Source organism: Vombatus ursinus, unplaced genomic scaffold (assembly GCF_900497805.2).
Source record: "Vombatus ursinus unplaced genomic scaffold, bare-nosed wombat genome assembly UNPS02014926.1, whole genome shotgun sequence".
Lineage (NCBI taxonomy): Eukaryota > Metazoa > Chordata > Mammalia > Diprotodontia > Vombatidae > Vombatus > Vombatus ursinus.
In genome coordinates this window covers 5,039,417-5,053,630 of record NW_020954704.1, presented here as the reverse complement: position 1 = coordinate 5,053,630, position 14,214 = coordinate 5,039,417, and the positions used below count along the sequence as shown (strand labels likewise).

The following is a 14,214-nucleotide window of genomic DNA, read 5'->3' as shown; positions in this document are numbered from 1 at the left end:
TCTTTCAAAGTTGATTTATCTTTATAGTATTATTATTTTTGTATAAATTGTTCTGTTCCTGTTCACTTTGTACCAGTTCATATAAGTAAGTACTCCCTGGATTTTCTGAAATTATCTTCTCCATCATTTCTTACAATATAATAGTGCTCATATTTGTACCATAACTTGTACTTTGTAACTATAACCATACCATAACTTGCTTAGCCAGTCCCCAAATTGATGGGCTCTCTTCAGATTCTAGTTTTTTGTCACTACAAAAAGACTTGTTATGTACATATGGGTCCTTTTCCTTTCTTTGATCTCTTTGGAGTATAGACCTAGTAGCAGTATTGCTAGGTCAAAGTGTATATATGCATGGCTTAATTGTTTTGTTTTTAACTTAGTTCCAGATTGCTTTCCAGAATGGCTGGACCTTTTTACAGCTCCATCAACAGTGTATTAAAGTACCTGCTTTCCCATAACACCTAGCATTTTGTCATTTTCCTTTTTTGTCAACTTAGCCAATCTAATGGGTGTGAGATGGTATCTCAGAGTTGTTGTAATTTGCATTTCTTTAATTATTAGTGATTTAGAACACTTTTTTTTCCCACATGGCTATTAATAACTTGGATTTCTTCCTCAGAAAACTGCTTATTCATATTCTTTAACCATTTATCACTTAGGAAATATAGCTCTGACTTGTAAGGGAATGAAGATTAAAAGCATTTTCCAAGTTTTTTCAACCAGATTTCCTTCCAAAAGTGATTGTTTCTGTCTCTCTCTCTGTCTTTGGTACTGGACCTGTGATTTCATTTGTATTGGAAAATTCCAGGAAAAAACTTCTTAACAAATAGGTCAGATCCACAATTTGTAGTTTTAGAGAGTTGGCTGGGAGTAGTACTTTGCCTTGAGTCATTCAACCAGTTGTATGAGGTTGAACCTGAACTCAGGTCCTTCTGATTCAGAGATGGGCTCTCTATCCACAATGCTGTTGTTGTTGAAGACGACCAATGACATCATGGGTGATGTCTTGAGTTGTGTATGGAATTGGGTGTAAGTGAGACAGAGTTGTGCAAAGTCATTGGCCTCACTCAATCCAGTGTCAATGGAAAATATGGAGAGAGATGGCCTAGAAAATGATATAATTATTGGAATTGGTTGAAAGGCCACACCAAGTAATTTTTTTTTTTAGGTGAGGCAGTTGGGGTTAAGTGACTTGCCCAGGGTCACAAAGCTAGTGAGTGTTGTGTGTCTGAGGCTAGATTTGAACTCAGGTCCTCCTGACTCCAGAGCTGGTGCTCTATCCACTGCTGCGCCTCACCAAGTAATTGTTAATGATTTCTTGTCAGTTTGGCAGGAATCCTACAGAGGAGCGTCCCAGGGATCTGTGTTTGGCCCTGTGGTGTTTTAACTTTTTTTTTTTTTTATCATTGACTTGGATTAAGGTGTATGTGATGTGGTCATTGAATTGGCTTGGAGGGATTACAGAGTCATGATCTAGAAAGATCTTATCAGGGTAGAATATTGGGCTAAATCTGATTAATTGAATTTCAGTATGGTTGAATGTAAAGTCTGTACTTTAGAAAAGTAAGAAAATTAACTTTACATGTTTTGTTGGACTGAAAGCTCAACATGAGTCATCATTGTGATGTGGCAGCCAGAAAAAAACACACAGACTGCATTGAGAGGCATAGCTTCCAGGAATAAGGAGGTTCCTCTGTATTCTGTTCTGGTTAGACCGCAGGTGGAGAATTGTGTTCAGTTTAGAACATTGATAAGATGGTGAATATCTAGAGGAGGGCAGTCAAAATGGTGAAGAGTCTTGAGTACATGTTATAAAAAAGATCAGTTGGAGGAAGTGGGGAAATAACTTGGTGAAGAGAATAATCTGGGAAAATGTGATAGGTATGTTGAAATACTTCAGGGGCAGCCATGTAGGAGAGAGGATTTGACTGGTTCCATTTGGCTCCAGAGGGCAGTACCATTAACACTGAATGGAAGTTATAAAGAAGCTTGACATCGAGAACAACTGCCTAATAATTACAGCAGTCCACAGATGGAATGGGCTTTCTGGGGAGGTGATGGACGCTCCCCCCAAGCTCCCCGTCCTTGGAAGTCTTCCAGCAGAGACTAGGTAACCTTGCTCATTGGGATTTACAGGGAGAATTTCTCATGAGTTGGACGACGTGGCTGTTGAGGTCCTTTCCAATGCTGAATTCTGGCATTTTGTGGTAGTTTAGGGTCAGAGGTAGGATTTGAACTTAGATCTTTTGTGTATCGGCTGTTTCTTTACTGTGCCGCAGTGTTAACTTCAGTCTTTAAACATCAAGTGTTTATTCTTTACGGAGCATTTTGCACTGCAGATGATGCCAAGATTAAGTTAGGGTAGATAGATAACATATCAATCTTTTACTATGTGTTAGGCACTGTGTTGAGTGGTAGGATAATATAATATAACAAATTATATGTATTTATACATGATGTGTGTAATAAAGCAATATAAGCAAGCACGGCTGTCCCTGCCCTAAAGGAACTGACATTCTTATTGGGAAAGATAGTATATAAAGAGGGGTGTTGACAACATGGTAAAGGAGATCATGGGGAAGTTTCGAGGAGGCCTGGGTCTAGGTAAGAAAAGTTAAAATATCACCCACGTATCAGAGCTGGCTGATCTAGGACCAGAGCCTAAGGAGGACCTGTTGGTTCTTAAATTGTTCCTATTTTTATACAATTTAGGGCTTAGGCTATTGTGTGATTTAATACATTTATGTATAGAAAGTGATCATAAGTGAATGAAGAGAGGTGGGGAGAGTCATTTTTGACTGTTGCTGCTGTTTGTCCTTCGTTCTTGAAGAGGACTGTGACATCAGGAAGGTGATGCCATGACATTCAAGTAAATTGGATTTAAGTGAGGGGGAGGGCTGTGCAAAATCACCAAAGACCCAATCAGTGAAAGGAAGGGTGATCTGGAGAGCCAGAGTGTTTTGGGGTAAAGGCTGGTCTTTAAGAGAAAAGGAAAAAAAAAAGTTTCAGAGATTAAAAATTTATATTCTCTTTGGGCAGAGCACCTATAGGTAAGGGTGTGATACCCATGTGGATAGAGTAAAAGAAAAAATAAGAACGAGAAAGGAAGAAACAAAGAGAAAGCTGTGTTGCCCAAATGGCCAGTTCCATTTTGGTCCCCAGGGGGCAGCTCCTTTTCTACTCACAAAAGTTGCTGTTTGTCATTCCTTCTCAAGTGTTTAATCTCTGAAACTTTTTTCCCCCCCTTTTCTTTTAAGTTTTAAGACCAGACAACCCCACATCACTCTGGTTCTCCAAATCACTCTGGCTCTCATTGATTGGCCAATGATAGGTCCCAGGCCAGGCCCTATTTGGTCATTGTTTGGGTCCTTACTGGCTCAGAATGAATGTGAATAGCAGTTGTTTCTGTTTTGACCAGAAACCCTGAGGCTCTTCCCCTCCCAGGTCTGTTTATTTTTTCTCACTTTTAATAAGTTGACCAACAAAGTAGTTCTAAAATTATAGCTTCTGGAAGAACCACTTGTTTTTGCCTGTCTTGTACCTTTCGTCAAATTTGACCTCGGCCTCGCTCCTCACCTTATGTTTTAGTGCAGGGTCGGGAACACATTCTTGTTGACAATGTTTTGTCCAATGGGATATCCACAGAGTATCTGGTGGGCATGAGGTTGTTGTAGTTATAAACATTCACAAAGGACTTGATTTTTGATCTCTTGGCAATCTTCTTTTTGCCCATTGCTGCAGTTACTTTGTGAGGGTAGCAGTCAATACCTGCCACCAAGGCGTGGCTTTAGGGCCTGTTGGAGGTCCCATCATCAGTGTTCTTGAAGGTGAGGCTGGAGTACCTCCCGGCCAGGACCAACATCAGCAACACCTTTTTTTTTTTTTTTTTTTTGAAAGAGGCCATTCTTTGAGTCATTTGTTATTTAGCCTAGGCAGTGAATAGGTTTTGCCTCAATCAAACTGAGACCTGTGAAAGACCTTAGCTTGAAAAGGCCAGGGTGCTGCATTGCATCCTGGGCCATTTCCAGTTGCTCTGATCTACATCTGGCCAGTGGACCAAATGGCTCTGGAGGTAAAAGTGAGGCTGGTGATTTTGCATTGCCCTTTCTGACTTAAATCCAGTTCACTTGCATGTCATGGCATCACCATCAAAGGAGAGAAGGAAGGACCAGGGGAAGCTTCCTGGAGGTTTCTGGAACATCAGTTATTTGGAGAATTCACTCTTACGGGAAAGAAGAGACCTCTTCCTGTGTTTTACCAATTTGCAAATAAAATTGAAACAGTTGCTTCTGAGCATTGAGTAAATTCTTTTTCTTTTTTTCAGATGTGGTTAAGTAGAAACAGTTAGAGTTACTCTTTTTCTCCGGGCTGCAGCTTCCTTATTTCTAAAAGGAGAACGTTAGACTAGATAATTGTTATGGTTCCCTTCAGTCTTAACACAGTTTTTATGACTAAGCATCATACACGTTAGCAGCCAGACTTAGAGTCAAAAAGACTCAAGTTCAATCTGACCTCAGATATTTACTAGTTGTGTTACTCTGGGCAAAGTCACTTAGCCTCTGTTTGCCTCAGTTTCCTTAAGCTGTAAGATGAGGGAGTTAAACCTAACCTTTAAGCTCTCTTCTAGTTCTGAATCAATTATCCTACAAACCTTAAAATAAAAAGGAAGTTTAACAGGGCCTGTGAAGCACCATCAGAGCTTCTGAGTGTTCTGCCATAGGATTAGAAAAGAAATCAGGTTTGTTTAGAGTCAGCTTGGCATGGTAGGTACAGATCCAGCCTTTGAACCAGGAAGACCTGGGTTCAAGTTCCATGTGTGATCCATATTGGCTGTATGACCCTGGACAAGTTACTTAATCTCTCAGTGCTATAGGTAAATCTTTATTACTAAAAGTTGCAGGGGCAGCTAGGTGGCACAGTGGATAGAGCACAAGCCCTGAAGTCGGAGGACCCGAGTCAAATTCGACCTCAGACCAAACACTTAACACTTACTAGTTCTGTGACCCTAGGCAATTCATTTAACCCCAATTGCCTGAAAAAAAAAAAGTTATGAAGAAGGTATTGAACTCCATTCTCACATAATGACTTTCCTTTTACTAGTAACATCGCAGGTCTACTCCCCATCTCGTTATTGTTGATGTGCCGCAAATGCTCCATACTTATTTTTACTTTCTAATGCTGGGGTGGTGGTGGGAGTGGTGGTAGTATGAGGGGGAATTCTCAAACCCTACAATAAATTAATGAGGTCTTCCAGATTGAAGGTAACAGCAGATCTAGATGTGAAGGTCCCTTTCATTTCCAAATCTGTGATCCTATGTGCCATGTATATGTCAGTAAAAATGATGAAAAAATGTAATTAAGACATGACAAAAGTAAGTGGAAGAAAGAACCATTAACTCTTGGTTGATTTTTTTTTTTTTGGTGTCTTGGTATACAAAAGAAAAGAAATTTTTTCAGATTAGGGACAGATGACATATTTTTGGAGAAAAGACCAGAGACCTTCACTTCCCATCCAGCCTCTACCTGGGATATTTTGTCACGTTTTCAGCTGTGGTTCTACTTCTCTCCACCTGGCGCTGTACCTTTGGGAATGGACCTCCAGAAATTATTCCTTTCTCCATTGCCCCTCAAGCTTTGTAACGTCTGTTTTGCAGCTGTCTATCTGATTCCAGGCCAGACAATGCTTTAACATCCCATCTAGTCATCTGCATGTCAGTAGCACTTTCTTTTGAATCAGCACACTATCCTTGTTAGTCCGTGAACCAAAACTGACTTACTCCCTGCACCTCCTCTATATATGTAGTTTCTCCCTTTTAGAATATATACTCCCTGAGGGCACAGTCTCACTTTTGTGTTTGTATTCCCAAGCAGTTAGCCCAGTAAATGACATATAGTAAGCTTAATAATTAACACTTCAAGAAATCCTTTTTTTTTTTTAAAGGCAGTTGGGGGTTAAGTGACTTGCCCAGGGTCACACAGCTAGTAAATGTCAAGTGTTTGGTCTGAGGCCATATTTGAACTCAGGTCCTCCTGATTTCAGGGCCAGTGCTCTATCCACTGCGCCACCTAGCTGCCCCTAGAAATCCTTTTTCTTTCATGTATTCATTCATTGAAGAGACCTTTACTACATTTATTTCATTATTTTTTAGTTCTGTATTCTTTTCTTTTAGAGGCAGTTGGGTTAGCTGTGTGATGCTGGGCAAGTCACTTAACTTCTGGTGGCCTTGGTGTTCTCAGTTGTAAAATGGGAATAACAATGGTGCCTTCCTCCCAGGATTGTTGTGAGGATTAAATGAGAAAATAATTATAAAGCACCCAGCATAGTGTCTGACACTGTAGTAGGCACACATAATGTGTATATATTAAGGTTTCCCTTCCCTCCCTCTTACTTTCTTTGTTAGCATTCTGAAGTCCCGTTTTAATGGATCCGTCTTCTGAGACTAGTAATTTAACCTCTTTGGACCTCAACTTCCTCATCTATAAAATGAGGATTTGTACCAAATGATATCCAAGGTTCCTTCTTTATCTAAAATTTTGTTCTGTATATCTTCAGAATTAGGGAAAGGTGATAAACATTTATTAAGAGCTAACTATGTACCAGGTAGGTCAGATTTGATGGAATATAGATGCCTGTTGAATTATAATTAACTATGTGGTTAGCCTGCTTAATTTATGTTTATACTTTTACATAGTGATCATTTTGTATTTATTTTCACACCTTCTTTTGTGGCTAGAAGAACAGGGTATGTGAAAATCAATTTATGTAATTATTATAGAAGAATTTGACCCCAGCTTTAATTGGTGGTGGGTCATGCAGCTCAACATAAAAAGGAGCACCATGAACTCTCCAAAAGTGGAGTGGGCTTCCTTGAGGTTATGGATTCCCTGTCACTAGAATCAGATGCAGGATGGCTAGTTGGGAGTTTTGTAGAGGGGCATATATTTTGGGTAGGAATTGGACTGGTTGATCTCTAAGATTCTTTATGATTCTCAGATTATATGAAATACGTATGTAAATTGTTAAAAGAAAGAAATATACTGAAAATCAAGATTATTTTGGTAGAAGTCTCAATGAACTTGAAAAATTAGCTTTTTTCTTAAATTTCCTCTTGCATTGTACATTTAAAGAGTTATAAAAACCTTTAATTTAATAGAAAGTCAGATTTATTCAAGTACATTCTGTACTGACTGAATTTAAAGTATCTGAATTGTTGGTTTGTGAAACTAATTTAAAATCTGAAGTACAGGAGCTATTTTTGAAAAGGCATCAGGCTAGCCATTTTATTCCATTAATTGGCTGAATGACTAATGACTTACGTTAGTCCAGACAAAACAAGTCCTCTTATACATAGGGTTAAATGTAATATTGACTTAAAAAAAAATAAAAAATGAGTGTTCTCCCTGTTTCCTATTTAGAATTTTTAATACCATTTTAAAAAAGATAATGTAAGGATCCTTTTACCTTTGATATTTGCATGAAAAATGAATCGTCATATGCAGAACAGCCTTTCTGTAGGACCAAGGTGCATGGTATAGTGGACATCACACTGGATTTGAAGTCAGAAGACCTGAGTTCAAATTCTGGCTTTGACACTAGCTATGTGACCATGAGCAAGTCACTTAGGCACCGTTTTCTTATGTGCAAAATGGTAATGGTAATTTATTTAAAAAAATTTTCTTTTTCATTATCAACTTCACAATCAACATTTTAGTATACAGATAAGAGCAAAAAAGAAGATTGTATATGAAACTATGAACTTTTATATAGTTCATTTTTTAAAAGTATATATTAAATTTAACGAGATGGTAACACAATTTTGACCCCTTCTGAACTTATTTTCCCTCCTTCCTTCCTTCCCTCCCTCCCTCTCCTTTTTTCTCCTCTTCCCCTGTCCTCATCTCTCCCTTTCCTTTCTTCTCTGTTCCTTCATCTCTCTCTCCTCTTTCTCTCTCATATTCTTCTCTCCCTCCCTTTTGTCTCCTTCCCTCTTTATCTCCCCCCACCCCCACCTTCACCCTTTTCTGTGGCCTCAAGGCTGTTCTGGTGGCTTCTTGTGTTGTATCCTTCCTTTGTTGCTTTTGTTTCACCATGTTCCTTCTCTTTGATTTTGTTTTAGTTCCTGTACCTTTCTTTCCCTGTATGAGATAAAAAGCACCGTAACTAGGCTTGCTGTTCTTTTATTTAGGACTGTTTTGTCTAAGAGTAAGAACTAGCACACCTCTCCTAACTGCTGGTAAAGAATAGGACAACTCTCATTTCCCTGCCTTCCGTTCATAAATGGACAAGAAGTGGAACTGTTACTTTTCTTTATTGTATGTCAAAACCCCTCTGTTGCTTTTGGGGTGTAGCATCTTATGTGTGTACTCGAATAGATCTGAGATCTCATTGAGGTGGGTGCTCTCCCTGTAGTACCTATTGCGGCTCATTCATACCTTTTTGTCCTATTCATCTCTTGTCCACGTTATTCCATAGAACTTTCACTGCAGGTCTATCCTATGTGCTAGATGTCTTCTGCTTGATCTCTTGGAACACATTGACTATCCATCTGAAGACAAGAAATGGGATATTGTGGGAAGTTCTGGGTATGTGCTTATGCATCCTAGTGCCTTGGGTCATTGCTACTTCCAAGGTCAGACCCTCACATTGTGTGAGGGAGAAGAATGAAGTGGGTGTATGTTTGAAATTATATCCTCGGTTCTTAAGCTTCCTCCCAATTTTCTTTGTAGTAAAATACCTTCTTTTACAGAGATTACTGAGGTTGCATCATTTGAGTGCTATCATTTTCTTTATCTTCACCTGTTTTTTCCTCCTTTCCTATTGCCCTATACTAGAGAAAGATGCATTCCCTTCTTCTTTCATGCCCAACCCCTCCATTTGTGTTTTCTGTCTGGTCCTCTTTGGACTCTTCCAGTTCCAGATTTCATCACATCCTTCTCTTGTATTTTCCATGCCTCTCCAATGCATCTTTGCCTACAAATAATGCTCAGGCCTCCCTTGTCCTTAACCGTTCTCCCTAAATCCTGTTTATCCCTTCATGTACCTTCTATCTCCTTTTCTACCAGACTAATAAAGCATTTCCCTACCGACTTCTCCCATTTTTTCTCTACCATCCATTCATTCCTTAGTCCTCTTGCAGTCTTGCTTTTGCTTTTAGCAGTCTACTGAAAATTTTTTCTCACAGATTAGTCCACATTTTTCTTTATGTGGCTGCTTCCATGTTGATCGTTCCCTCCTTTAATATTCTCCCTTACTGTAAATTCTGTGACATTCCTCTGTGTCTCCTTTTTCCTGTCTGAGCATTCCTTTCTTTTTTGTCCTTTAAATGCAGATGTTTCTGAGGGTACAGATCACTTACCTCTCATCAATTCATCTTTTCTTCCTTGGAGATCTCATCTCTTCCCATGGTTTCAGCTGTTACTCTATGCAGTTAATTTCAAATATATGGGCTTTGACCTCTGTCATACCTCTAGATCCAGTTTTCCAACAGTGTGTGTAGACATTTCCACTTGGATGTTCAGGTGGCATTTCAAACTCAACCTGCAAAAACCTATACTTGTTTTCTTCCTCCAAAACCTTCCTCCTGACGTATCTCTATCTGTTAATGGCACTATCCTGCATGTGTCCTAGGGTAGTAACCTTTGCCTTTGACTCTTTCTCCTTTGTCTTTAACTCTCATTAGTTACTTAGCCCTTTTCTAGCAGTCCAACTCTTGTGATTCTTTCCTTTCTCTTCCCATCATCACCACTCTAGTTTAGGACATTATTAATTCTCATATGGACTATTGCTGGTCTCTCTGCCTCTAGTCTGTCTCCATTCTAATCTGTTACACATACTGCTGTCAGATTAATTTTGGAATCATAGTATTCACATCTGGAATGAATTTTAAAAGAATGTCTAGGTGCACCCTTTGTGGTAGGAGAAATATCCTAACCACTCCCCCATTCAAGTTAGGCTAGTTTTTCCTTAAATATTGGTTGATTGTTGTCCTTCCTTCTTGAAGAGGACCAAAATGACATCACTAAGTTGGAGTCAAGGTACAGTTTGTCTAACTGGCCAATCAGATCAACATGAGTTCAGAAGGCCCTACCACAGGTTGAGCACAAAAGTTCATATGAACATTTGGAGTAGTGATGTCTCTAAATTTCTATCTCTCATGTTTCTTTTGAGCCACTACAATTTGGAATTGTCTTGGATCACTGTATTGCTGAAAATAGCTAATTCATTCACAGTAGATCATCATACAATATTGCTGCTACTGTGTACAGTGTTCTCTTGATTCTGCTCTTTTCACTTTGCATCATTTCATGTAAATCTTTGCAGGTTTTTCTCAGAACATAGTATTCTGTCACAATCAAACCACAGCTTGTTCAGCCATTCCCCAATTGATGAGTATCCCTTCAATATCCAATTCTTACAAAAAACTGCTACAAATATTTTTGTACCTATAGGTCCTTTTCCTTTTTTTTTTTTTTTAATCTCTTTGGGATACAGATCTACTAGTGTTATTGTGGGTCAAAGAGTTGGATGGCTTTATAGCCCTTTGGGCATAATTCCAAATTGCTCTCTATAGTGGTTGAATCAGTTCACAACTCCGCGGACAGTGCATTAGTGTCTCAAATTTCTCACATCTCCTCTAACATTTGTCATTTTCCTTTTCTGTCATATTAGCCAATTTGATAGATGTGAAGTGGTAACTCAGAGTTGTTTTAGTTTGTATTTCTCTAATCAGCGGTGATTTAGAGCATTTTTTCATATGACTAGATAGCTTTGGTTACTTTGTCTGAAAACTGCCTGTTCTTATATCATTTGACCATTTATCAGTTGGGGAATGGCTCTTTTATAAATTTGACTCACTTCTCTATGTATTTGAGAAATGAGGCCTTTATTAGAGAGAAAATATCTGTAAAATTTTTTTCAGAGTTATGATGATTAACGTCCATTACTCTAGCCTACTTTCCCCATTTATCACTCTTTCTTCTTTAATCCTGTCCATCCTTAAAGGTGCTTTGCTTCTGACTATCACCTCCTCCAATCTGCTCTGCCTTCTGTCCCCTTTCCCCTCTCCTCTTATGCCCTTTCCCTATTTTCCTGTAAGGTAGGATAGATTTCTATACTCAACTGAGTATGTATAATATTCCCTCCTTGAGCCAATTCTGATGAGAGTAAGGTTAAAGATGCCCCCATTTTCCCCTCCACTGTAAAAGCTCTTTCATACCTCTTTTATATGATATAATTTACCCCATCCTAACTATCCTGTTCCATTCTCCCAGTGCATTCCTTTTCCTTTTTTTTCTTCAAGATCCCATCACATTCAACTCACATCCCTCTGTCTATGTGCAGTACTTTTAACTGCCCTAATAATGAGAAAGTTCTTAGAAATTACATATCTTTCAGTGTAGGAATGTAAACAGTTTAGCCTTATTGAATCCCTTATGATTTCTCTTTCCTATTTACCTTTTTATTCGACTCTTTAGTCTTGTATTTGAAATTCAAATTTTCTATTCAGCTCTGGTTTTTCAACAGGAGGGCTTGAAAGTTCTCTATTTTGTTGATGTCCTTTTTTTTCCCTGGAGGATTATACTCCATTTTGCTGGACAGATAATTCTTGGTTGTAATCCCAGCTCCTTTGAATTCAGGAATATCATATTCCAAGCCTTCTTATCCTTTGATGTAGAAGCTTCTTAGTCTTGTGTTATTCTGACTGTGGCTCCATGATATTTGAATTGTTTCTTTCAGGTTGCTTGTAGTATTTTCTCCTTGACCTACCTGGGAGCTTTGGAATTTGGCTGTAATATTCCTGGAAGGTTTTCATTTGGGGGATCTCTTTTCAGGAGGTGATCAGTGGATTCTTTTAATTTGTTTTACCCACTGGTTCTAGAGTATTAGGGCAGTTTTCCTTGAAAATTTCTTGAAAGATGATGTCTAGTCTAGGCCCTTTTATTGATCATGGTGTTCAGTTAGTCCAGTAATTCTTAAATTCTCTCTCCTGGATTTATTTTCCAGTTGAGTTATTTTTCTAATGAGATATTTAACATTTTTTCATTTTTTTCATTCTTTTGGTTTCATTTTATTGTTTTTGATGTCTCATGGAGTCTTTAATATCTAGTTGCCCAATTCTAATTTTTAAAGAATTACTTTCTTCAGAGAGCTTTTATACCTCCTCCTGCTTTTTAAGGAGTTCTTCAGTGAATTTTTGTGCATGTTTTTTGATGTGGTCAATTCTGGTTTTTAAGGAGTTCTCTTTATTTTATTTTTACGCTTCTTTTACCATTTGGCCTATTCTGTTTTTTAAGGTGTTAGGCAGTATTTTTTGTGCCTCTTTTACTAAGCTGTTGATTCTTTTTTTCATGATTTTTGTGCATCACTCTTGTTTCTTTTCCCAGTTTTTCTTTTACCTCTTTTATTTGATTTTTAAAAATCCTTTTTGAGCTCTTCCAGGAATTCTTTTTTTGGGGGGGAGGGCCTGAGATCAATTCACATTTTTCTTTGAGACTTTGAATGTAGCAGTTTTGACTTTATTGTCTTCTGAATTGGTATTTTCAGCTTCCCTCTCACCATAGTAACTTTCAGTGATCAGTTTTTTTTTTGCTTACTTATATTCCTAGTCTATTTCTTGATTTATGATTTTATGTTAAAGTTGAGCTGTGCTCCCAGGGTGGAGGGGGCACTGTCTCAAGCTTCAGATTTTTTGTACAGCTGTTTTTAGAGCTATTCTGGGGGTTTCTAAGTTTTCAGTTCTTCCAAGGTGGTATGATAGATGTTTACTATTCTTCTGGCCTGTGCTTTGATCTGTGAGTACTTCTTCATCCTGTAACTGTGACCAGGGGATCTGAGTATGGGCAATGCGACAGAGTTCTGCACCTGGTGCCTGCAAAGGAACACGTATAATCTCTTTTTAACCAGTTGTCTAACCCTCTGCTAGTTTGCTGGGGCCTGGACTGCACCACTTGGAGTGTGCTCCACTCTTACCCGAGTGTGAGAGACCTTTCCTGCCAACCTTCTAAGTTGTCTTGGGCTGGAAAATTATTTTACCCTATCCTTTTGTGGGTTCTGCCACTCTCGAAGTTCTTTTGAGGTGTTATTTAAAGATTTTGGAGAGGAATTTGGGAGAGCTCAGGCAAGTCCCTACCTTTTCTATGCTGTCTTGCCTCCACTCCCTGAACATTTTAACAACAAATTGTACTTTCTAGATTTTGTGTTTTCTAATCCTTTATTAAGTTTTCATAGTAATTTTTGATACTGCAATAAGATACTGTTTTGGTCAGTCTGCCTTTTCCAATGAACTCTCTTAGAGAATTTCAGAATTAGTTTCTTTAATTTAATAAAACATGGCTTTATGTTACCCCATGTTCAAAAACCTTTATTTGATACACATTGGGATATAATTCCTTGGCGTGGTATTGAAAGCTTTCCATAATTTGCTCTGAGCCCACCCTTTTCAACCTTTTCTCATTATTTACCTTCATGTATCCTACTTGGCATTTCCTCAGTAAGCCTATGTTTTCTCACGTTGGCTCTGTTCACTAACTCTTTCTTGTACTTCCAATGTCTGTCTTCCCCCAGCTGGTCTTGCCCCTACCTTCAAGGTCCAACTCAAATGCCACTTTAAATAAATACACACACACACACATACACACACACTCACAACTATTAATATCTGTTTATACATTGCCTTTATTCATAAACATATTCTCACCCTCATACCCTTATTCCTTGTAAGAAAAAAAATAAAAAAGAAACAAAAGTAATTCAGCAGCAGCAACCAACATTCCACATCTGTAGTCTCCCAGAAGAGAGGGAGGTACGTTTTCTAATTTTTACTCCAGCACCAAACTTGGTCATATAATGACATAATGTTCAGGGTTTGTTTTTTTGTTTGTTTGTTTTTCTTCCATTTATGTTGTTTCATTCATTTTGTATATTGTTTTCCTATTTCTGCTTACTTCACTGTCCATTAGTTTATATAAGCCTTCCCATGTTTCTCTAAATTTTTTATATTCATCATCTATTAAACACAGTTATATTCCATCGCATTTGTATACTATCATTTGTTTAGCATTTTTCCAGTTGGTGGATATTTCTTTTGTTTCCAATTATTTGCTTCTATGAGGGACAAACTCCATTTTGAGAGGGGATTTGGTTTTGTCTTTTCTTTTATATTTCTACCAGAGGCCTTATTGCACAAAATATAGCATTTATTTGTTGGAGCT

General features: G+C 38.2%; 1 protein-coding gene and 1 pseudogene across 7 annotated transcripts in view; one reads left to right on the top strand and one right to left on the bottom strand.

The window, feature by feature from the left end:
• FUT8 (fucosyltransferase 8) overlaps window positions 1-14,214 on the top strand; it is a 436,921-nt gene that overhangs the window by 23,883 nt on the left and 398,824 nt on the right. The window contains exon 1 of one of the 7 annotated variants that reach the window (XM_027843710.1): window positions 1,806-2,113. The exons of the other annotated variants lie outside the window; for them this stretch is intronic. The gene's annotated coding sequence lies outside the window, so the exon portion shown is untranslated. Of the gene's footprint in view, window positions 1-1,805; window positions 2,114-14,214 lie in introns of those variants that run through there. 7 annotated transcript variants of the gene reach the window in all.
• LOC114029325 lies at window positions 3,502-3,865 on the bottom strand (annotated as a pseudogene).